The following is a 22,115-nucleotide window of genomic DNA, read 5'->3' as shown; positions in this document are numbered from 1 at the left end:
CTCAAAAAGATACCTGCATCCCCTACGTTCATTGCAGCATTGTTTACAACAGCCAAGGCATGGGAACGAGTCAATCAATGGAAGATTAAATAAAGTGTGTCCCCCGACTGAAGGACCCCACCTGCAGGCAGCCCTCTCCACCTCGCCTGCCAGGCAGCCCTCTCCATCCAGCCTCCCTCCCATCAGTACCCTCCCTGGGTACTGATGACTGCCTCATACACTTGGCATCAGCTGCCAGCTGAGACCAGCATCAGGACCCTACAGCATCCCGTGTTTCTCAAAATTCTGCCCCCACCTTTATAAATAGCCCCTTATTAAACTCCTCAAATGACCCGCTTTGACTGCTCCCTGTTTCCTATCAGGACCCTGATGGATGCAGAAGATAAATTTCAGCCAAGGAGAAAGAAGATGAAGGAAAATAAAGCAAAATGAGGTGATGAAAAGCAGCAGGTAGGAGGGGGTGACTCTAGATAGAGTGGTCAGGGAAGGCCTCGCCTGGAATGGAGACATTTGGATTGGGAGCTGAACGACAAAGAGAAGCTAGTCATAAGAAAAGTCAATTAAATAGGTCTATTTCTTTTGATATCCTGATCATACCCCAGGGTTAAACACTTCACTGCAGGACTTAAAGCCTTGAATGTGCATGCCCTATAATTCTCCGGGAAGGTGTAACTAAGTAGCATTTCCCAAACCACACCTTTGACCCAGATCCTTTTTCTCTAAAGCAGCGCTGTCCAATAGAAATCTAATGTGAGCCACCAGTGTAATTTTAAAACTTTTAGTAGCCACATTAAAATAAATTAAAAGAAAGTGGTGAAAATAATTTTGATAATATAGCTTATTTAATACAATATAACCAAATATTATCAATTCAACACATAATATAAAATTATTAATGAGATATTTTCCATCCTTTTGTGAAGACTAATACTAAGGCTTTAAAATCTGGTGAGTTTTGTATGCTTCTAGCACATCTCAATTCAAATCTAGCCACATTTCAAGTGCTTGGTAGCCATATATAGCTACCCTATTGGACAGTGCAGCCCTAGAGAATTGTGTGGATCTTCTGTTTTGCAGGGCACTCTTCAGGAAACCCTTCCCTGAAAAGGAACCCGTGGCTAGAACCTATCCCCACGGCAAAGAGCTAGGACATAATGATCTTGGAGAGGCAGCGGTGAGCGGTGGTGTGAAGCTAGATCTTAATTCCGTGTCCAGGAATTGAACCTGGGTAGCCTGGATGAAAACCAGGAATCTTAGCCACCAGACCAGCAAGGGCTAGAGGCTAGAAGCTATTTTTCCCTGGCTCTTGTCCCCACTGAAAAATGCATTTCTCACGGAGGGAAAAACTAAAAACAGATAGATACAAAGTTTATTATTAGAGACATAGCACAAGAACAAGTGGGAGAGCACACAGAGAAACAGTTTGTTTAGTGACGACAGAAGCAAGGCAGAGATGCACACCTGGAGAGAAAGGGTGTGGGCATCCTCCCTAATGAGGAGGAGCGTAGTATAGAGGCAGTTAAATCATTTATATAAGTCAGTTCTTCCGGGTCTTTGTTTATCTTTGGCCAATTATCTGGTTCTTTTTCCACACCTGACTTACCCTAGGGCCCTCCCCAACATGCGTGCGCAACTTTTTTCCAAGATGGATTCCAGCCCAGAGGCCTATGGGGCAGCCTTAGCATCACATATTATGTGAGGGTGGTGCCCCCTCCTTTTTGACCCCCAAGGAGACTTTCTGCGCATGTGCAGTGTCTCCCTTTCCCCAAGGATGGGAAATATGTGACCTCTTGATCCTTTCCTTAAACAGCGTCTAGCCCCTCTCTGTTCCTGCCGTGACTGTTACCTTAAGGTGTCCACAGGAGACAAAGCCTGGCTATTTACCCTGTTTCGGTTGTTACTTCCATTTCGGAGACCAAAGAGGGGGCTGATTGTAAATGCCTAAACTGGAGCCCACATAGCTCCTGTCTCAGGAAATGCAAACAGGAGGCTAGTTGCAAGTGTCCAGCCTGAAGCCCATCTTTTTCTCGCCCCAATAAATGTAAATAGGAGGCCAGTTGTAAATGCCTAGTCTGGAGCCCATCTATCTCCTGCCTCAATAAGCATCTACAGAATAGTTTAAAAGGGGTCATCCCAGAAAATGTGTGAAGCATTTTGGGAAACATCTCAACCTGTGAAAGAATAAAAAGCAAATAACGATAGGACATGGAGTCAAATCTTTCTTTTTGTACAATGCTGTTTTGGTTATCTTTTGCTATGTTAATAAATCATCCCCAAACTTAGTGGTTTAAAACAACAACGATCATTTATTTATTTGCTCATGATTTTGCAGTTGGGTGGAGCCTGGTGAGGACAATTCATAACTACTCCAAGTGGCATCAGCAGCGTCAGTTTGGCAGGAGCTGAAAGATGCATTTTCCGATGATTCACTCACGTGGCTGGGAGTTCACCTGGGCTATCTACAAGTGAAGAATCTTGGGCTTCTCCACGTGGCTGCTTGGGCTGCCCCACAGCATGGCAGCTGGGTTCCAGAAGGGAGAGAGCAGAAGCGGCCAGTCTTGTCAAAACTAGACCTTGCACTGGCACAGCATCACTTCTGAGGGTGGAGAAATACAGCCCACTTCTCAGTGTAGACAAAGAACTTGTGACTATCTTCGATCCAACATAGATGCTGTAGTCCTTTCACATCCATATTTTTTGGGAGGTGGTGGGAGGTGGTTTAAGAGAATTTTTTAAAGCTTTTTTTTTATTGAAGTGTGGCTGATTTACAATATTGTGTCACTTTCAAGTATACACCAAAGTGATTCAATTATACATTTTTTTCAGATTCTTTTCCTTTATAGGTTACTATAAGATATTGAATATAGTTCCCTGTGCCATTCAGTAAATCCTTATTGTCTATTTTATATACACATCCATAGTTTTAGTTGATCCTCCCAGCAACATTTTTTCATCTTGAATGATTTATTTATTTAATAAGCTTGAAATAAATATGACAAAATCTTAACTGTATATGCATGCGTGGAACACAAATGTTTGCTATAATCATCTCTGCATACTTTTTCTGTTTTCTTTAAAATTTCAAATCAGTAGGCTTTATTTGTTAGAACAGTTTTAGATTTACAGGAAAAATTGCAAAGATTCTACAGAGTTCTCATTTAATTCTCCACCCCACACTCACAGCTCCCCTGTTATTGGCATCTTACATTAGTGTGGTACATTTGTCGCCATTAATGAACTAATATTCATATCTCATTTTTGAATTTCATCATTTATTCAGATTTCCGTGGTTTTACGTTGGTTTTTTTTCTGTTCCAAGATCCCATCTAGGATGCCACATTACATTTAACTGTTCACAGCGCTTTACGTTCCTCTGGGCTGTGACAGTTTCTCAGACTTTCCTTGTCTTTGATGACCTTGACAGTTTGGAGGAGCACTGCTAAGGTACAGTGTAGGATGCCCTATTATTGGGATTTGTGGGAAATCTAACCATGGGAAAAAACACCAGTGGTTTTCTCATGGTTAGATTGAGGTTATGGTTTTGGGGAAGGAAGATCACAGAGGTAAAGTGCTATTTTCATCACAGCATATCAAGGGTACATGCTATCAACATGGTTTATGATTGTTGATGTTGACCTTGATCGCCTAGCAGAGGTATGTTTGTCAGGTCTCTCCATTGTAAAGTCCCTCTTACTTGGAAGGAAGTTGCTGTGTGCAGCCCATACGCTCCCCTCCTTTAGGATGAATTATCTGCATAAATTATCTGGAACTCATCTGCAAGGGAGATTTGTCTCTTCTCCCTCATTTATTAATTTATCAATCATTTGTTTATATCAGTACTAAATCATGTATATTTATTGTATACTTTGGATTATAATGCAATACTTACTTTATTTTGTTGCTCAAATTAGCTGCCAGTGGCTCTTTCATTTATTCAGCAACATTTGGTTTTGGATATTATCATTGCCAGGAGAAAGATGAGAAAAAGGCAGTTCATCCAAGTGATGAGACAAGCCCAAGACATGGCAGCCCACATCTGACTTCCAAATCTCCCTTGTACCTACTCAGCCCACCAGGGCCCTTTGCTGTTGCCCAAAGGACTGGCTGAGATCACCAGGAAGCTCCTCCTAGAAAGTCAAGCAGGTTACCGCTAGTTGTAGGAGGTCCTTGTGTGTGTGGCCTCTCCACAGTCTGAAAGTTCATAGCCAAGGAAAGGGTAATTATATACCTCGACAGAGAAACAAAAAAAACGTCTGAACAGCACTGGGTCATAATGAAGCGGTTCAAGGCTCCATAAATAGTGCTACCCTAGTCCTCAACCATCTCTGAAGCAAATTAAAGCTTGCCTTGGTGCTTGGCATGAACTTGTTGCCCTGCCCCACCCCCGGGGCTACATGGGTCTTCACCAGGAGCACCATCCATGAGCAATGGACCGAGATCTGAGAACACTTACACAAGCCCGACGTACAGGGGTTGAGCGTGCAGTGGTCCCCTCTCGACATATAGTTGATCTAGAACCCCACAAACTGTCTCCACATGGGCTACTCACCCCCAGGCACGAGTGCCTTTGCCATGGGCAATGATTGCACAAACACTTCTCTTTGTATCTAGCAGGGAACAATCTTGAGAAATAAACTGGCTCTGGATGGAAAGTATAAAAATACCACCATAAAGAAGGTCTCATTTGAAGAAACATTCATACCCTTCAAGGGTCTACATTGTGTCTGCGGCTCAGACATGTGGCTGTGTTTGGAGGAAAAGGCTATTTCAACCTTGATCTCAATGATGTGTTCAGGAAGTCATTCAAAGGCGAGGCGTATTTCAATACCCAAGTTCCCGTCCACGTAGAGTAAATCTTGTATAGACTGCTATTAAAAACTTTCCTAACACAGAAAATGCTTTTAAATCCAACACCTCTCTTTGCCAGTATTTTTTAAAACAAAGCTGTCACGGCCAACAGGCACATGAAAAGATGCTCATCATCACTAATTACTAGGGAAATGCAAATCAAAACTACAGTGAGGTACCACCTCTCACCACTCAGAATGGCCATCATCAAAAAGTTTACAAATAATAAATGCTGGAGAGGGTGTGGAGAAAAAGGAACCCTCCTACACTGCTGGGAATGTAAATTGGTGTAGCCGCTATAAAGAACAATATGGGGGTTCCTTCAAAAACTAAATATAGAGTTACCATATGATCCAGCAATCCCACTCCTGAGCATATATCTGTAGAAAACTCTAATTTGAAAAGATACATGCACCCCCAATGTTCATAGCAGCACTGTTTACAACAGCCAAGACATGGAAGCAAACTAAATGTCCATCGACAGATGTATGGATAAAGATGTGGTATATATATATATATATATATATATATATAATGGAATATTACTCGGCCATAAAAAATGAAATAATGCCATTTGCAGCAAAATGGATGGACCTAGAGATTACCATATTAAGTGAAGTAAGTCAGACAGAGAAAGACAAATATCACATGATATCACTTCTATGTGGAATCTTAAAAGATGACACAAGTGAACTTATTTGCAAAACAGAAACAGACTCACAGACATAGAAACAAATTTATGGTTACCAAAGGGGAAAGGCAGGGGAGGGAAAAATTAGGAGTTTGGGATTAACATATATACACTACTATATATAAAACAGATAATCAACAAGGACCTACTGTATAGCACAGGGAACTATATTCAATATTCAATATCTTGTCTTAAACTATATTGGAAAAGAAAAAAAGCTGTATTATAAGGTATTCCAAACATATAAGCATGTCTCAAGAATACACATAGCTTTTAACTTTTAACCAAGTTTATCGTCTTAACAGTGTGCTATATTTGCAAAGATCTTTATTTTTTTAAAGAAAGAAAACATTGTGGAAGCCCTTGCAGTCTCTGTGTACATCCCCATTTCTTGTCCCACTGCCCCTCACCTGCCCTTAGCTAAAGCTGCCATTCTCAGCCATTCACACCAGACTCTTCTCTGCTGCCACTCACAACCTGTCCACTTCGTCAGGAGCACAGCACTAGGTAAATGCATCAGGAAGCATGCACTGGGGGGACTCACCTATCAGAACTGCTCAGCTAAAGAAGGGGACTGCTGAGCGCAACCGTCAGGAAGAGGAGATGGGGCCTTGAGGAGAGAATGGACGAAAAATATGGTGTAGAACTTGAAACACATTTCAACCTCCTGAAGGCAAAACAGGCTGCGTCAGATAATATGATCTGTTTTGCCTAAACTCTCCTTTGTTTTTCTTAAGTCACTGTGCCCATGATGAAAATGATTTCACATGCCAACATTAAAAAAAGTCTTATGGGGCTTCCCTGGTGGCTCAGTGGTTGAGAGTCCGCCTGACGATGCAGGGGACATGGGTTCGTGGCCCGGTCCGGGAAGATCCCACATGCCGCGGAGCGGCTGGGCCCGTGAGCCATGGCCGCTGAGCCTGCGCATCCAGAGCCTGTGCTCCGCAACGGGACAGACCACAGCAGTGAGAGGTCCGCATACAGCAAAAAAAAAAAAAAAAAAAAAAATTCTTCTCTTCATTCTCTTAAGAACTGAGGGAGGGGGAGGCTCAGAGCTGGAGGGGCAGGGCAGGGCAGGGCATTGGGAAACGTGGGTGAGGTCAGCATTGATCTGGCTACATAACACTGTTAAGGTCCAAAGACGTAGTAAGTGTTATCGGACTTCTAAAATATATTTGATAGGCTAGGGAATGTTTGGGCAGGCTAGTGGGTTCCAAAAATCTATTTCTGCAAGATCTCTGCTTACTGACTTAAAGTTCTGTGGATGGGTTCTTTCAGGCACATCAACTGAATCAAGATAAAAACAAACAAAGGCAGGGAGACCCCAAACCACACTTACTTGCTAAATTTCCAACCAAACTAAATTTAAATTTTGTTAGTGAACCCTGAACTGAATCTAACCAAAGTGTTTTCAAAACCCCATTTGCCAGACTGGTTCACACTAGAAGTTTCCAGCACTGTAGACCCAGACCCCAGTCCAGCCTCTGAATTGCTGTCACTTGAAGGGAAGGAAATGGTCAAGGGTCTGTTTTGTGCCAGGCATGGTAGTGGATGTTTCACTCTCTATAGCTTATTTAGCCCTCACAAAACCCTCTGAAGGACGGCATTAACCCCATTTGATAGATGAGGACATCGGGATTCAGAGAGGTTAAGCAACCTGCACAGGGTAACACAGCCAGGAAGTAGTTTATGTGGGTGGCCCTTGGATTAAACACAACCGTATGTAAGCTCCTGTTTTTCTACGGTGGTCTCACTTGTGCTGTGTGTTGGTTGGGCTGTTTTCAGATTGCAGGGAGCAGAAGGGTGTCTGGGTTCTCGTTCTCTTGGGACTTGAGAGATGAATTGTAAGAATCCAGAGGAAGTGAAGGAGCCCAGGAAACAAACGCAATCATAGTAGTAGCCAGACTCAGCCTTATTGGAGAATGAAACAGAGACCCATCCTCTCAGCGGGAGCAATGTGGCTGCTGATTCTAGTGACGCTGCCCCGCTCAACATATTCTCTCTCTCTCTCTCCCTCTGTCTCTCCTGCTCTGCTTGTCTCATGATTTCTGCCACATGACTCCATATCTCAGCTCCCAGCAACACCCAACTCAGTGTGTGTGTCTCCCTTTTTCAAAGGACAGGTTGGTAAGAGGCCAGGCACCTCATGGATGGACATCCTCACATGACCAGCTAATCCTTGGCCCCATCACGTGTGCTCGGGGTAGCAAGGTCATGTGACACAAATGTGGTTAATCGTACAGAAGATACCACTGTTCTTCAGAAAGGAGGTATGGGTGTGGCGGGCCCTCGGGGTCCCAGGCACTTCTGTATTAGTTTTTTGTGGCTGCCATCACAAATCATCACAAGTTGGTATTTATTCTTCCACATGGTTCAGGAGGTTGGAGTCTGAAATTAAGGCATCAGCAAGGCTGTGCTCCCTCCAAAGTCACCATGGGAGATTCCTTCCTTGCCTCCTCTAGCTTCTGGTGGCCCAGGCATTCCTTGGCTTGTGGCTACGTCACTCCCATCTCTGCCTCTGTCTTCATGTGGTCCCCTTTTCCCTGTGTGTCTCTGTGTCCTCCCCTCTTATTATAAGGACACCAGTCATTGGATTTAGGACCCATCCTAAATCCAAGATGATTCCATTTCGAGATCCTTAACTAGGTACATCTGCAAAGACCTTATTTCCAGATAAAGTCACAGTCTGTATTTCCAGGTGGACATGAATTTGGGGTTACATTATTTAAACCACTACATCTTCTTTATGGTACAGTGTAGTGTTACACACACCCCCAAAGCACACCAGGGGCTCCGAGAGAGCAGGGGTCATGCTTTTGTTACTTCTTTTGGACCTGCCCCAGCATGGCGCCAGGTAGTAATTAAATGCCTACTGACTGGACCAGAATAGACCAGGAAAAAAATTCGGAAAAATCAATTGATGCATCATTCTATCAAAGTCCCTACCTTCTATAGGTGGCTGTACCCAGCTTTGGCATCCTGTATTCATCACGGCTGGCTGGTAAGCATTTTCTGGGCCACCATACCACACAGCACCCTCCCCAGAGATGTGGATTTGCAACTCTGCGCTGTCTGCTGGACGGAGAACTGCCCCTGTCGCTTCTCCATCCTGGAGTCGCTCTAGTGCCATCTCTGCAGACCGAACCATGCCTTCTAGTGTTTTCCTGCCCATGAGCTGACTGGGTCCAAAATTCACACGAGGTTTCCTTCCCATTGCCTCTCAGTCACTGGAGAAGACAAACGAGTCCTGTTCCGGTTCAGCCTTGTTCACTAAATGTTCTCTGGTGGGAAAACAAACCAAACCAAACCCCAGAACTCGTTTGGTTCTCAGTGATATAAAAAATATTTGGATTTGGTTCGAGGTTGAGCAAACTGGTGCAGTTTGTTCCAGTTTCTGGTTCGTCGTTCAGGCCAAGTCCCTGCTCCAGACAGAAAGAATGTCCCTGGAATGTGTCTTCCAACAAGAGCTCCAACAGCTGAAAGGGCTGCACGTCCAGACGGAGGCCGCCTGCTCAGCAGGCGCCGAGGGGCTTCCCTGTGGCTCTCATCGCTGGTCTCCCAGGCCTCGGGGACAGGGCCTGGCAGCACATCTGGCCGGGTTCTCCAGGGAAGGCCATGCCACCTTCCATGGACTAGAAGAGAATGCCAGGCCACAGGGCAGCTGAGCGCACCCTCAGCCCAAGGGACCCAGAAGAAGAATGGGGGCAGCCGGGTGGTAGGGAATCGCTGTGTAGATCAACCGCCATCTCCACACAAGCACAGCCCCAGGGATCTCCCATCAGGCAGGGGCCCAGAAGAGGACCCAAAGAACTAAGTAAATGTTTGGCTGATCAGGAGACAATGGGGAGTGTTGGGTCCCGGGGGAAGCGGGCAGAGGCATTCAGATTCAACCTGTTTTTAGGCTGTGCTCCTTCTGTGTGGCTGGCTGGTCTGAGAAGCCTGCAGAGGGACGCTCCATACCTTCCTATTCGGCAGGTGCGGATTCAGAGCACAGTTTCTAGGGCCTGCGCAGCTCTCTCCCCGCCCCAGCCAGGAAGCAATGCAGAGCCAAGGACAGACCATCAGGATACTCATCCGAAGGGAGCCACTGCAGGGGACGGAGCAGCTGGGGGGCACTGGGGACACCCAGCAGTGAATCATCAATGAGGAATTTTGAAAGGAAAACACGTATTTCCACTCTAGTCTCCCTCCGAAGCGGATCCACAGATCAAAGGGGTCCTGAGATACAGGAACTACTCAGCAGGGCTGATGGGGTTTGCTCTGAGTGCTGGAAACCCGAGGGCTGGCACCAGAAGGCAGATCCCTAAGGGGCTGCCCCAACTCTGTGATGTAGGGAGAGACACACCTCAGGCCACCGCGCAGGAAGCTGACAAACACTGTCAAGGGAAACGGAATGAAAGCTCCGAGAAGTGGTCTAGCCCAAACACCTCTTTTTCTCAGAATTATCTTTCCTAGATCCTTACCCTTCAACCAAAGGGCACCCTTATCAAAGGCAAGTCGGGTGTTCCCTGACTTAGCTCGAAGCCATTTTTATTCTGCCTTGGTTACGCGAATGGTGGTCGCTGCCTGAGACATAATCCAGAAACATTTCCGAGTGCTGGCCACCCGGACGGGATCAGACCCCTGGCACACGTGCTCTCAGCTGGCTGTGCGTTCTGTTCAACGATGCTTGCTACGTGCTGGACTCAATTATAGGTTTCCATATACTTACATCTTCATTAGTTCTACATTGCCGAGTAGATGGAATGTGCTGTCAGCTTTAAAAAAAAAAAAAGTGTTATGTTTTTTTTCACGGATTCAACACTGTCTAGTCCTATTTAAAAAAGAAAGGAAAAAAAATAGCTTGGCTGAAGCCTATATTGCTAACGGGCATGGAATTGATTCACAAGTTCCCAACTCTAGTTATATAAAAGTAATTACTGCAACCTAGAGTAATTGGTTCCATATCCAATATTCGCAGAAGGTTGTATATATATGGATTTGAATTGGGAGAGAAAAAAATGAAAAAAATATAACAGAGAGCATTTAAACTACATATATATATATATATATATATACCCTTAAAAACATCTTTAGCTGTGTGGGATACAGATCTTTAAAGAAACAAACGAAGCAGAACTGGCAGAGACCAGAGCCCTGGAGACCCCAGAATTCCAAGACTGGGTAGTGGATAGTCTGGGCACTGGAAGTCATGAAGAGCAGAGTCTACGGTGGCCTGGAAGGCCCATTCCACAGCTGGCAGCTTTCAGCACGTGGTGGCCACCTCTTGTTCAGTGGCAGAGCCTACTCCACAGCCCTGGTGAAGCCTTTGCCTGACTCCCAGTCCATGGAGTTTCATATCTTATTTGTGGCTCTGGGAACCCAGTTCCCACTCTGTCCCCCAAGTGGGTTCCTTAGAGCTGGAAGGTATTGGCATAAGAGGACACAGCACGGGGTCAGCTGCAACGTTCCCATATGGCTTCAAAAACCACTTCAGCAAGGAAAGGTATCCAGCGGGGAGGTCTGTGGACCTGAGGAACCTATATGGGCAAACAGAAAGCCCCTCAGAGTTGGAAACTCAGGAAGGGAGTTAAAGGCAAGCCTTCCTCAGTGATGTGAAGATGATGGAATTGACTTCATGGGTGTAAAGTCAGATGTAACATTGATCTCTGTTACATTTCATGCTTGGTTGGAACCTAAGATCTTTTGGAGCTTTCTTTCTGCCACCTACAGAATTGCCTTTCTATCCTGGCTTTGTTTCATCTGTAAATGTAATAAGCCTATGTTACATATCACTAATAAAAATGCTAGAGGGAATTCAATGGGTTCAATCCCTAGATCCCACAAGCTGCGTGGCATGGCCAAAAAAAAAAAAAAGGTAATCAACGGCTCGTGTCACGATAAACTGATTTAAAAAAATTAAAATGCTAGATAAGGAAAGCCCTCAACCACCCAGGGACCTCCATGCACATGGGCCCCCTCCCGCTTATCAAGGTTCAACCAGGTGCACACTCACCCATCTCCTCTACCCTCCCTCACACAGCTCCCCAGCTTACCTGTCAGGATAATGCCCGATCTGAGGAGTCGAGAGGAAGGCACAACTCAGGTTGCCAAGGGTGTCTCCTCTTTGTTTGGGTTCACAGAGAGTTAGCAAACATGGTGTGCTACCATGACCCTGTGGAGCACGCACGCAATTCTGTGGATGCTGGCCCAGGCTACTCCTGCAAATTCCACACCACAACTGGAGAGGCTTCTGGCTTCTCTTCCCTGTTATCTCTGGCCAACTTCTGTGGATTCTCAGCCTGGCAAGAGAGGCCGGTTTCTAAAATTCTGGCAACTACATAGGGTCTGTCACACGCTGCCTTTGATTTGGAGGTCTTGGTTTAAGCTCAAACCACGTAATTTTCATTAGGTTACTGTTCATACCTCCTTCTCACCTCAAGTTTGGTTCATCAAAGTCAGTCTTCCAGAAGGGTATGAGGGCCCAACAGTCCCCAGGGGTGTTTTCTTGATAAACACTCCATAAGAAATGTCAGGAGAAGCAGAGACACTCTTGCCCCTCCTTCTTGAGGTTCAGCCCAAGGACATGAGATATTTTTAATTAAGAGGATGAAGAAAACTAAATGTTTGAGATAGATGATTGGAAATCCAGCTAACTCATAATCAAAGTGCATTTAGTCACTTGAGAAAAGACAATGTGAGCTATGGGATGCTCCATAGGCATAAAAGCGTTTAAATTCAGAACAGCTGGACTCAGCAGAGTCCCATCAGCGTTCCAGAGACCTGGCCTGAGGCGGAGCCGGGGGATGATGGCAATGCTTCTCCCCACGATGGTGCAGGGCTTTCTGCTCTCCCCGTAGACTGGTGGAACTGCCACGTGTTCCCATTTTACACACTGACAGCAGTTATGATTAGAAAAGGTTTTGCTGCCAATTTGAGAATATATAAACCAACAGGACGAGAGAATAAATCTCAGCTCCTTCAGCTGGCCGAGAGGCAGCTGCGCATTTGGAATGTAAAGGGAAGGTCTGGGCTGAGAAATCAGAGGAGAGATATCTGCCATCAGTCTTTCAGAGGAGGGGGAAAGGACCGTCCAAAGGTATATTCTTTCAGAGTTCTGGCCTCAGTTTCCTTCTCTTTAAAATGCTAGAGCTCTTGGGCAATTGTGAGGATTTAGTAACATAATAAGGCAGGTGGGAACACTATTGGGAAAGAGGGGAGGAGAGAGAAAGAAGGAAAGAGAAAGAAAAAAGGAGAGAGAGAGAGAAAGCAAGAAGCAGAGACAGAGAAGACTTTGACTCTTCACCCACTGATCTATATACTGACTGAGGCCAAACCAACCCACAGAGAAATGCAGAGCTGAGATAATTTTGTTCATTCAAAAACTATTTATTATTCTAGATACTGTTCTAAGTGCCTTGGTTACATCAGTGAATAGAGCAGGTGAAAATGCCTGCCCTCATGGTCAGAAGTAGTGCTGAAGCCTGATCGAACTGTGCCTGAAGGCTTGCTATCCCTAGACACTAATCTGAGCCAATGAATTCCCAAAGCTTTTAGGCCAGTTTTTGGCTTGTTTGTTACTTGCAAAGCAAGGTATCCTAACTACTACCACCATCCTCCAGATGTGATGGTACCTGACCAAACCCTGATCACATTTCACTCCACATTCAAATTAAGGTGGGGGGGACACAAAAAGATAAAATGTACACGTCTCCGTTTGAGAAACTCGCCACCTCTGGGTGGCATACAGCTCTTATAAATAGCCAGGAAGCAGATTCAGGCTGGAAAGGAATTTTAACAATTTCAAAAAAAAAAAAAAGATAAAAGGGAAAGAAAAAAGGGGAAGAATTCCACAGGAAATTGAAGGGGAATTTGGGAGACAGAATGCAGCAAGCATCATTGGACCATGGCCAGAACAAGCCTCCCCTTATTAGAAGCACCAGGAGAGCCTGAGTGTCCAAGAGCAGTAGGACCATCCCAGAGTCTCTCACTGGAGAGATGTTTAATGAATGGTATTTCAGGGTACAACTTATACATGTGTATAAGCATCCTTTGTTCATTTTGCCCCCTAAAACTCACTTCCACTTGGGAAAGATAATGCTCTGAATTTCAAGAATCTCCAAATAAATGCTTTTTTCTTTTAAACAAAAGTAGTGTTTTGTTCTCCGCTTTTGTAGGGTTCGTAAAATAAATCCCAGTTGTCTTGAAGTCTAATGGGATATGTCACCCTAACTGAGGAGCAGGGCTAAGGATTATGATACAAATGTTCTCAAAAAGATTTGTAAAACCGATACGCGGCCTTCCCTAGTGGCGCAGTGGTTGAGAGTCTGCCTGCCGATGCAGGGGACGCCGGTTCGTGCCCTGGTCCGGGAAGATCCCACATGCCGCGGAGCGGCTAGGCCCGTGAGCCATGGCCGCTGAGCCTGCGCGTCCGGAGCCTGTGCTCCACAACCGGAGAGGCCAGAACAGTGAGAGGGCCCGCGTACGGCGAAAAAAAAAAGTGATACGCATCTTCCTCCCCTTCTACCAGGAAGTAATCTAACAGCTAATTGTTGCCTTTTAATAAACCCTCTCGATGTTGTAAATTGCCATGGACATTCTGCTATTTCTGCCTCATCGGCATCTACTCATCCACCTTTTGTTAACAACACCCAATTTTCCTTGGGAAGCCAACCTTCCTCTACTTTCTGGCCTTGTGGTTCAGTTAAGTCTGACCCCCTGCTTTAGGGGAGGACAGGAGACCCAGAGCCAACCAATCAGAGCACCACACCCTCCTGGCCACATGATAATTGGTTTGAGGATGGTCACATGGCCCAAACCAAGCCAATGGGAATCAGTCCAACAACTCCAGTTGAAATTATTGGGAAAGACACTGTCCCTTTCCACTGAGGCTGCTCAGCTGATAGGATGCAAGTCCAGAGTTACCGTGGTGCTAATGGGAACACAGCAGGACTGAGAGATAGGGAGAGATGGCACATCTGGACCTCCAGATCCAGCTATACCTGATGACAGGCTCTATCTATGAACTCTTTAAGATATCTGAGCCAAAATTGTGCTTAAAACAGTTTAAGTTATATTTCTGTCATTTAAACCAAACTTCTAGCTAATTCATAAGTAAAGGCTGCCTAGGTATGCCCTGCCAAGCTTATCCTGCACAAGACACATGCTATCACAGAAGTTTCGAGTAGCTTGGTCCCCACCATCTACCCCTCGGGCGTCTTCCAAACGCAGCTTCCCTTTCAAAAGATGAAGTGTTCACCATGCTGCCCCTCCGTTCACTCTCCCTACTCACCGCAAACTCCACTTGTTCTAAAGCTGTGTTTGCAGACCCCACCTACCTCCACTGACCCCATGGACCTTTAAATCTGATGCAATTGCTGCAGCCCAAGACCTTTTTTGAGAGGAACCCCAAGTCCGGTTGCTGCATGTAATGTTCTTGTGGTGGCAGACAGGACAGCACAAACTGGAGTCCTGGTCAGTATGAACTTACCTCGGCCTTTGGACTAAAGTTCGACTTGGCTTCAGAGAAGTAAGGATGCGCTCAGGGGAAAAAGCAGCTATAGCACCACGGAAACAAAATCAAGAGGCCTTCCATCACGGGTGTCTCTGAATTCTTCCCAGAGAGCTTGCTGCAACCCGGCTCCCTGAGTCCTGAGTCCTATCATAATTACTGAGTGCTTGCTACAAAATCTCATGATTACCCTTCTGTGTTCTTTTCTCAAAAGGCCTTTAAAGACCTCATTACCCAGGTACATGTGAGTGGTATTCACATGGACACAGAGAAAGGCTGGCCACCAGCCCTGATTACAATCTACCGCCTTCCAAAGAGAGAGAGCTGTGGGCCAGTGTTCTACGAAAGGGCAACCCAAAGGGCAACGGCAACCCCCTGCCCTGAGGGGGCACGTGGTAGGTGAATAATGCCTCCCAAAGATGTCCCTGTCCTAATGCCTAGAACTTGTGAGTGTGACCTTACACGGCCAAAGCGGTTCTGCAGCTGCCATAAAGTTAAGGATCTCGAGATGGGGAGATTATTCTGCATTATCCAGGTGGGCTCAATGGAATCACAAAGATCCTTATAAGAGCGACGCGGGTGGGGCAGCGAGAGTCGGAGGAGAAAGCCATGTGATGACAGAAGCAGATGTTGGAGTGATGCACTTGGAGCAAGGGGCCACCAGCCAAGGGATGCAGGTGGCCCCTGGAAGGTTAAAAACAACGCAAGGAAAAGGAATTCTCCTCTAAGGCCTCCAACACTGGACTCCCTGAACTGTAAAACCTTGACTTCTAGACTCCAGAACTGTAAGAGAATAAATGTGTGCTGTTTTAAGCCACTGTGTTTACGGTACTAGGAAACGCATTCAGGTCACATGGGTCAAGATGCCAGCAACAGCTCCCTGGCTCTGGTTCTTGTCGTGGGAAGAAGCTGCAGGTGCATGATAGCCTCCCCATCCCATAGTTCCCAGGACACCCTGGCCTTTCTCCTCCCGTGCAGGAGACCCCTGAGCTCAGATGCAGAACCCTGCCATCAGACAAAACTGGCTGGAGCCTCTGAGGAGCAGGGAGCCACATTCCTCGACCAGTCACTGACTTAGCTACAGCTGCATGGGATGCGGCATCTCCCACTGACGCTTCCCTGCCGGAAGCACTGTATAAACAAAGGACGGCTGACATCTCAGAGAAGATGTGCATCAAAGATGTGCTGACTGAATGCAGGAAAACCACGCATATTAGTTTCCTGTGGCGCCACTGTAACAAATTACTGCAAACTTAGTTGCTTAAAAAAATGAAACCCAGAAATTCATTCCTTTATCGTTCTGGAGGCCAGGAGTCTGAAATCAGTCTCACTGGCTAAAGTCAGGATGTCAGCATAGTGGATCCTTTGGGAACCACTAAGGGGAGCATCAACTATAGAAACCAGTGGTTATTTTGTGGTCATTACGAAAGTCAATAGAAATAACTGCAAGCTAAGTCAAACCTACCAAACAGAGTAATCTATTTTCAATGCGGAGTTCTCTCTGGGCGAAGCCAAGCTAGTTTCTTCTGGCCATTTCTGTCCTTTATACTAATGCTTTATTGGCGAGAATTCTAGCAATCTGCATTCAAGGTCGTGTGCTCATGTGTCCCCTTCCCTCCACTGGACCTGCTGAGACTTAGACTTAACTGTGTATCCATGCATGGGCGCCAGGACCGAGAGCGGCTTCTACTGGATGTAACCCAATGGGTTAGAGCCGGTCCGTACTGGCTTTTACCCAATCTAGAAAGCAGCCAAGTGCCCAGAGCTGCCCTCCACTCCTACAGTTTTATCTTACGACCAACAGAACAGAATGTTCCCTGTCCCCACAGATCAAACAAAGACATAGGAAAGTGGTGGCCTGAGGGCATGGCCGTTAATATGCCAAGAGATCGTGCCCTCAGGCAAGATGTTCCCATGGGCAAAAAATCCAATACAAAACCTCAAGATACAACTCATCTTTCTCCCTAAATTAACATCAACACCTGAACAAAGAGCCTACCTTAGAGTCCTTCCATCATCATCACCATCATCACCACGTGGGCTATCATTTATTGAGTACTTATACATACCACTCTGCATATACTATCTCATGTAATCCTTTCAAGTTAAGTATTATTTGTATTCCCATTATACAGATGAGGAAACTGAGGGTCAGAGAGATGGAGAAATTTGGCCAAGTTCATTTAATTCAGTCCTTATGTTCTTTCCAACAACTGCCGTCCGTACAACAAGTTGCTACATCCATGTACAGTGGAATGTTTCATCAAAAATACTCACGAATGAGGGTTTTGTTTGGTTGGTTCGGTTTGGTTCCTGCTGTTTCCTATCACCCCATGATGATTCCCCCATTCATGTAGCAACCAGGGTGTTCTACATTCTCTACCCCAAGATGACACTGCACAAAGAATCTTTTCCTGTTTTGACTTTCAAAAGTCTAGTCCCTTCAAGACCACAAAGGGCCTATTTGCAGAGATAGCACAGAAGACTTAGGTGAAGCTGTGATTAGGAAGGGCAAAGTTCTCACCAAATCCAGGTCAAGGTTCCCCAGACTCAGGGGAGGGAAGAGAGATGGAGGTGACTTAAGGGATGAGAGAGGGGGACCCTGTCTCCTACCCCTGGACTTGGCCCAGAGAGGATGGAGAGGAAGACAGAGGTCCCAAACTTCAGTCATTTATGTGTCGACGCTGTGTATTTTTGCTGTGACTTTTCACCTGTGGCAGCATTTACCTACTATTTCTCTTTAAATCAACTTTAAAATAACTCTTTTTTAAAACTCAGCTTCCTCCTGGGCAATAGTAGTCTTAAAAATCAGAGATTTGATGTGCTAATTGTATTTTTCTAGTACTCATGAAAATAAATACATAATAATTAACATTTTAAAAAATGCTTGTGCATCACCTAAATGCTAGCTCCACTCGGGGAAACGCTGTGTTAATGTTACCTCTCCCAGGGAACATCGTTTCACTTTCAGATCTGAGTCCTGGGGAACTGGGCATATGATGAGGGTTGCCCTGGGCAACCATGAGGAAAGTCTGGGCCAGGGCAGGGTAGGTACTGAAAATGGTAAGACAAGGAAAAGGGAAGGAAGAAAAAGCTGACAGCCCTAGAGACAGCCACAGCACTCACCAAAGCACCATGCTCGGTAAGACCTCTGGTTTGTGACATTCTGGGAAATAAACACCTTCCAAATATTCCTTGGGTACGTACCTGAGTTTACTGTCACGAGCACACCCTGACCTTTGAATCTCATAGATAGCAAATGACCTGAGCTGTGGCTCCCTTCTGGAAAATAATAAGAATGTGCCCCAACTGAGTGATTTGGTTTTGCTCTGTCTACAAACTCACATGCCCACAGGGGCCAGGGAGACCATGAGTGAAATGGGCCTGGTATCAAAAAAGCCACATTGCAAGCAGGATGAGAAATGGCCACTAATGCTTGACCTCAGAAAGGGGCAGGCAAGAGGGAATGGTGGGGACTGTGGAGAACTGGAGAGCAGGCATCAGCTTTGCCTCAGTGCCAGACAATTCCTTCATGCCCAGACAGGGACTCACTTTGGCCAGATGTTCATATTTTTTAAGGTAAGCTAGAAAAAGATATTGTTATGTGCATGCTGTTAATTTTTTTTCTATTTTTTGGCCATGCTGCACGGCACACAGGATCTTAGTTCCCTGACTAGGGATCGAACCCGTGCCCCCTGCAGTGGAAGCACAGTGTCTTAACCACTGGACTGCCAGCCCCATGCTCTTAATTTTTAAGTGTTGACAATCCGAATCAAAAGAACAAAACTCTCTAGCAAACACTATGTGGGTCAAATTTGGTCCAGCGGCATCCAGTTGTAGCCTCTGTGTTTGGACCGTGAATACAGGGACCACAGCTTACTTCCCTCTGGAGAGAAAACTTTACACATCTGTCCTCATAGACCCAATAGCACCTGTGGGGGGAGGGGGGGCTGGTAATCCCCAGGGTGCAGAGGCAGTGATATGGCACTGCAATTAGGACAACAGGCCCCAGTGCCTCAGCTGTGTGACCTTGGGCAAGTTACTTCATCTCTCTGGGCCCCAGTTTCTTCATCTATATAAAGCAGTTCAAAGATAATGGTAGAGTGTTGGGGGGGGGGAATTAAATGAGATTATATGTGCCCCCCACCAGGCACATATAACAGTAAACATTAAAAAAACATTGGTTCTTGATAAGTGACTTGCCTGAGGTCACACGGCTCTTATACGAAAAGCCCAGGTTGGCTGACTCCAAAACATGCTCTTTCTACCAGACCACACCTCTCCCTGTCACATGAACAGCAAAATTACATCATCTGCAAACCCCTGGCTAGTTTAACATTGTGCCCAAATAAAACTCCCTAGCAAGTTACTCTGACACATTTAGTGATATGCGTAGGCACTATTTCACAGCCTGGGAATTCAGCTCAGGTGAAAGCACTGGGGAGCCACGGGAAGAGCTCAGAGCATGAGGCCACACAGACCTGGATCCAGACCCAGGCCACAGGACCTCCCCTCTCTGAGCCTCAGTATCCCGCTCTGAGAAATGGGTGTAATGGTTATACTGGCTACCCCACTGAGCTGCAGGGAGGTCTCAAATAACATGAAGGCAAACTTCAGAAACAGAAGTACCTCACAACCGCTAGCACGGTAGCTGATGTCTATAATTATTTAACTATCACATGGTAGCAGAGTAAGCATTTCTGGGTTTGGCTGGACAAGGCCAGGCTTCAGCAGAGGAGCCCAAGTAGTGGCTCTGGGCACTCTTGGACCAAGGGTTGGAGGGAAACTCAGGAGACGTCTACGTCCATTGCCAGGAGGTTGAGAAATCAAATTGGATGGGAATCAGGGTGGGGAAAAATTACTCCTCCTCAGTAAAGAATAGAGGAGCTTAGGCCTCTGACTTCCAAATGGGGAAAACAGAGTAGTCACCTGGCCATTGTTATTTAATAAATTAATTAACTGCTAAGGAAGAAAGTGCGGAAATAAAAGACTAAAATAGATACGCCATTGAAAAAATCAGTATCTAAAAATAGTGTGCTTAAGATGTGTGCATTTATTGTATGTTCAAAACAACTGTAAGCAAAGAGTGAGCGCTAGTTAACACCACACATACTGAAATATACTAGGTTTGTGTACTGATTTCTGAAGCTTGCTCTGAAATGCACCCCAAAATTATTGATGGATGTAGAAGGAAGGGCTAGATGGACAATACATGATCAAAACCAGTAAAATATTAATGCATACAGAATCTAAGTAGTAGGTATACAAGTGCTCCCTCTAAAATTCCTTCAACTCTGCATTGTTTGAAAATCTTTTATTGAAAGATTTTCGAAAAATAGTTTAGACGACAAGGAAAAATAGTTACACTATAATGTTAAGCAGGAAAAGCAAACTACGTGACTTCAATTATATAACAGCTCCTTTACCACCATGATGGGACTTCAGGCATTTTAGAAAAGACTCCCTTTTGAAAAAAAGAAAAAAAAAGTATCTCGGCTGCAGTATTATCATTGGAGGTTCATCTGCAGCTCAAAGGCTTCTGACCTTCCAGAATCCTCTTTGATGTTTAGGGAGTCCTTAAAGAAAATATTCCTTAAGTTATCGACCTACATCTAAGAGGGAGAGAAATTGACAACCAGCTGAGAGTGAAAACGATTTGGGGAGTAGCCAGGTAAGAGGCGACCCCTACAGAGATGGGAGCAAATGGGGTCCGGTGAGGACAAACCACTCCGTGGAACACGGTCTTCTCCTGGCTGCATCAGAACGTATGCCATATTATGTCTTACAAATAGAGAAATTGAGGCACAAAGATGAAAGGAGACCTACCTCGGGTCACAGAACGCTTCATAAATATGAAAGCTGGCAGCAGCATCTTCACCATCTCAGCCACGGGGTCTGCTTTACCCAGTGCACCTGCCCTAGAGAACAGGAAGTCGGAAGCCGGGAGCTGATGTGCTCAGGTGAAGTGGAGAAACCATCACCAGAACTGCATGCACAGGCCTCCTCGGGGGCACCCATTTCATCCCACTACTTCCAGGTGGGCAAAGCACCACTCTGATTCTCTGCCATTGCTCTCCAGGTGTCGGGGGAAGAAAGAACAAAGCTAGGCGTACTCCATCATTTTCGTCCACCACCAATCCTAAGGCAAATCTTTCTGCCACCATATTCACCTGTCACCTTCCTGAGGAAGAAACCTGCAGGCGTGGTGGCATCGTGAGAGGGCAGGGGAGGGACAACTGTTTTCTGAGCAGGTCTGACCCCTGAGTGAGATGACCAGAGCCTCTCCACATGACCTGCTGAAGACACTCCGATGAGAAGTCGGCTAGGAGACCTCAGTTCCTGAAAATGCTAGTCGAACCGCCTCTTAACTTGGCTAGTCACTCAAGCATAGAATTACTCAGAACATCTTCGCCCATTAAACTGCCCCCATTTTTTTTTTCTTTACAAAATCTGGCTGCTCTTCCCAAAATGTTTTGACTGGAAATTTTTGAAATGCCTTGAATATATTTATATGCAGTTCTTTGAAACAAGGGTGATTTCAACCACCGCTTTGCTCAGAGAGCTTGCCCTACTCTGCACTGCAGTGTGGAGCGAAGGCCTGGAGTCAGAGCCTCACAAGTCACAAAGCTCGAACTACAGTAACGCCATCCGGAGGCCAGAGACTCAAAGCAAGCATGTCACTCACCTCTGACCAATGGCAGGGGCCTCCGGAGACTGGGTTCAATCTAAGAAAATAACCACTGAGGCAGAAGAGGTGAAAGGAGCTGCATTTGGGGACAACTAAGAATCTATCCAATGAAAGTTCAGCATCATCCCATTGACAAGCATTTATTGAGCATCTACTATGTTGGAGATTCAACCAGAGAGCAAGAGAAGGTGTGCATAACCAGAGCCATGCTGGGTGGTAGAGAAGACCATATGACTATACGGGGACTGGAGAGCCCAGGTGCAAAGCAGAAAGGAGGTCAGTTTGGGCTGCAATGAATAACCAGGGCAAGCCCACTTTGCAGCCCAGTTCACAAGCCTCCCTTCCGGGGTCCTCACAGTGGCTATATGACAGCTTCCCACAATCCATTTTGCTCACCT

Source organism: Lipotes vexillifer, unplaced genomic scaffold (assembly GCF_000442215.2).
Source record: "Lipotes vexillifer unplaced genomic scaffold, Lipotes_vexillifer_v1.1 scaffold621, whole genome shotgun sequence".
Classification (NCBI taxonomy): Eukaryota; Metazoa; Chordata; class Mammalia; order Artiodactyla; family Lipotidae; genus Lipotes; species Lipotes vexillifer.
The sequence above is the reverse complement of the archived record's forward strand: the minus strand, read 5'-3'. Positions refer to the sequence as shown.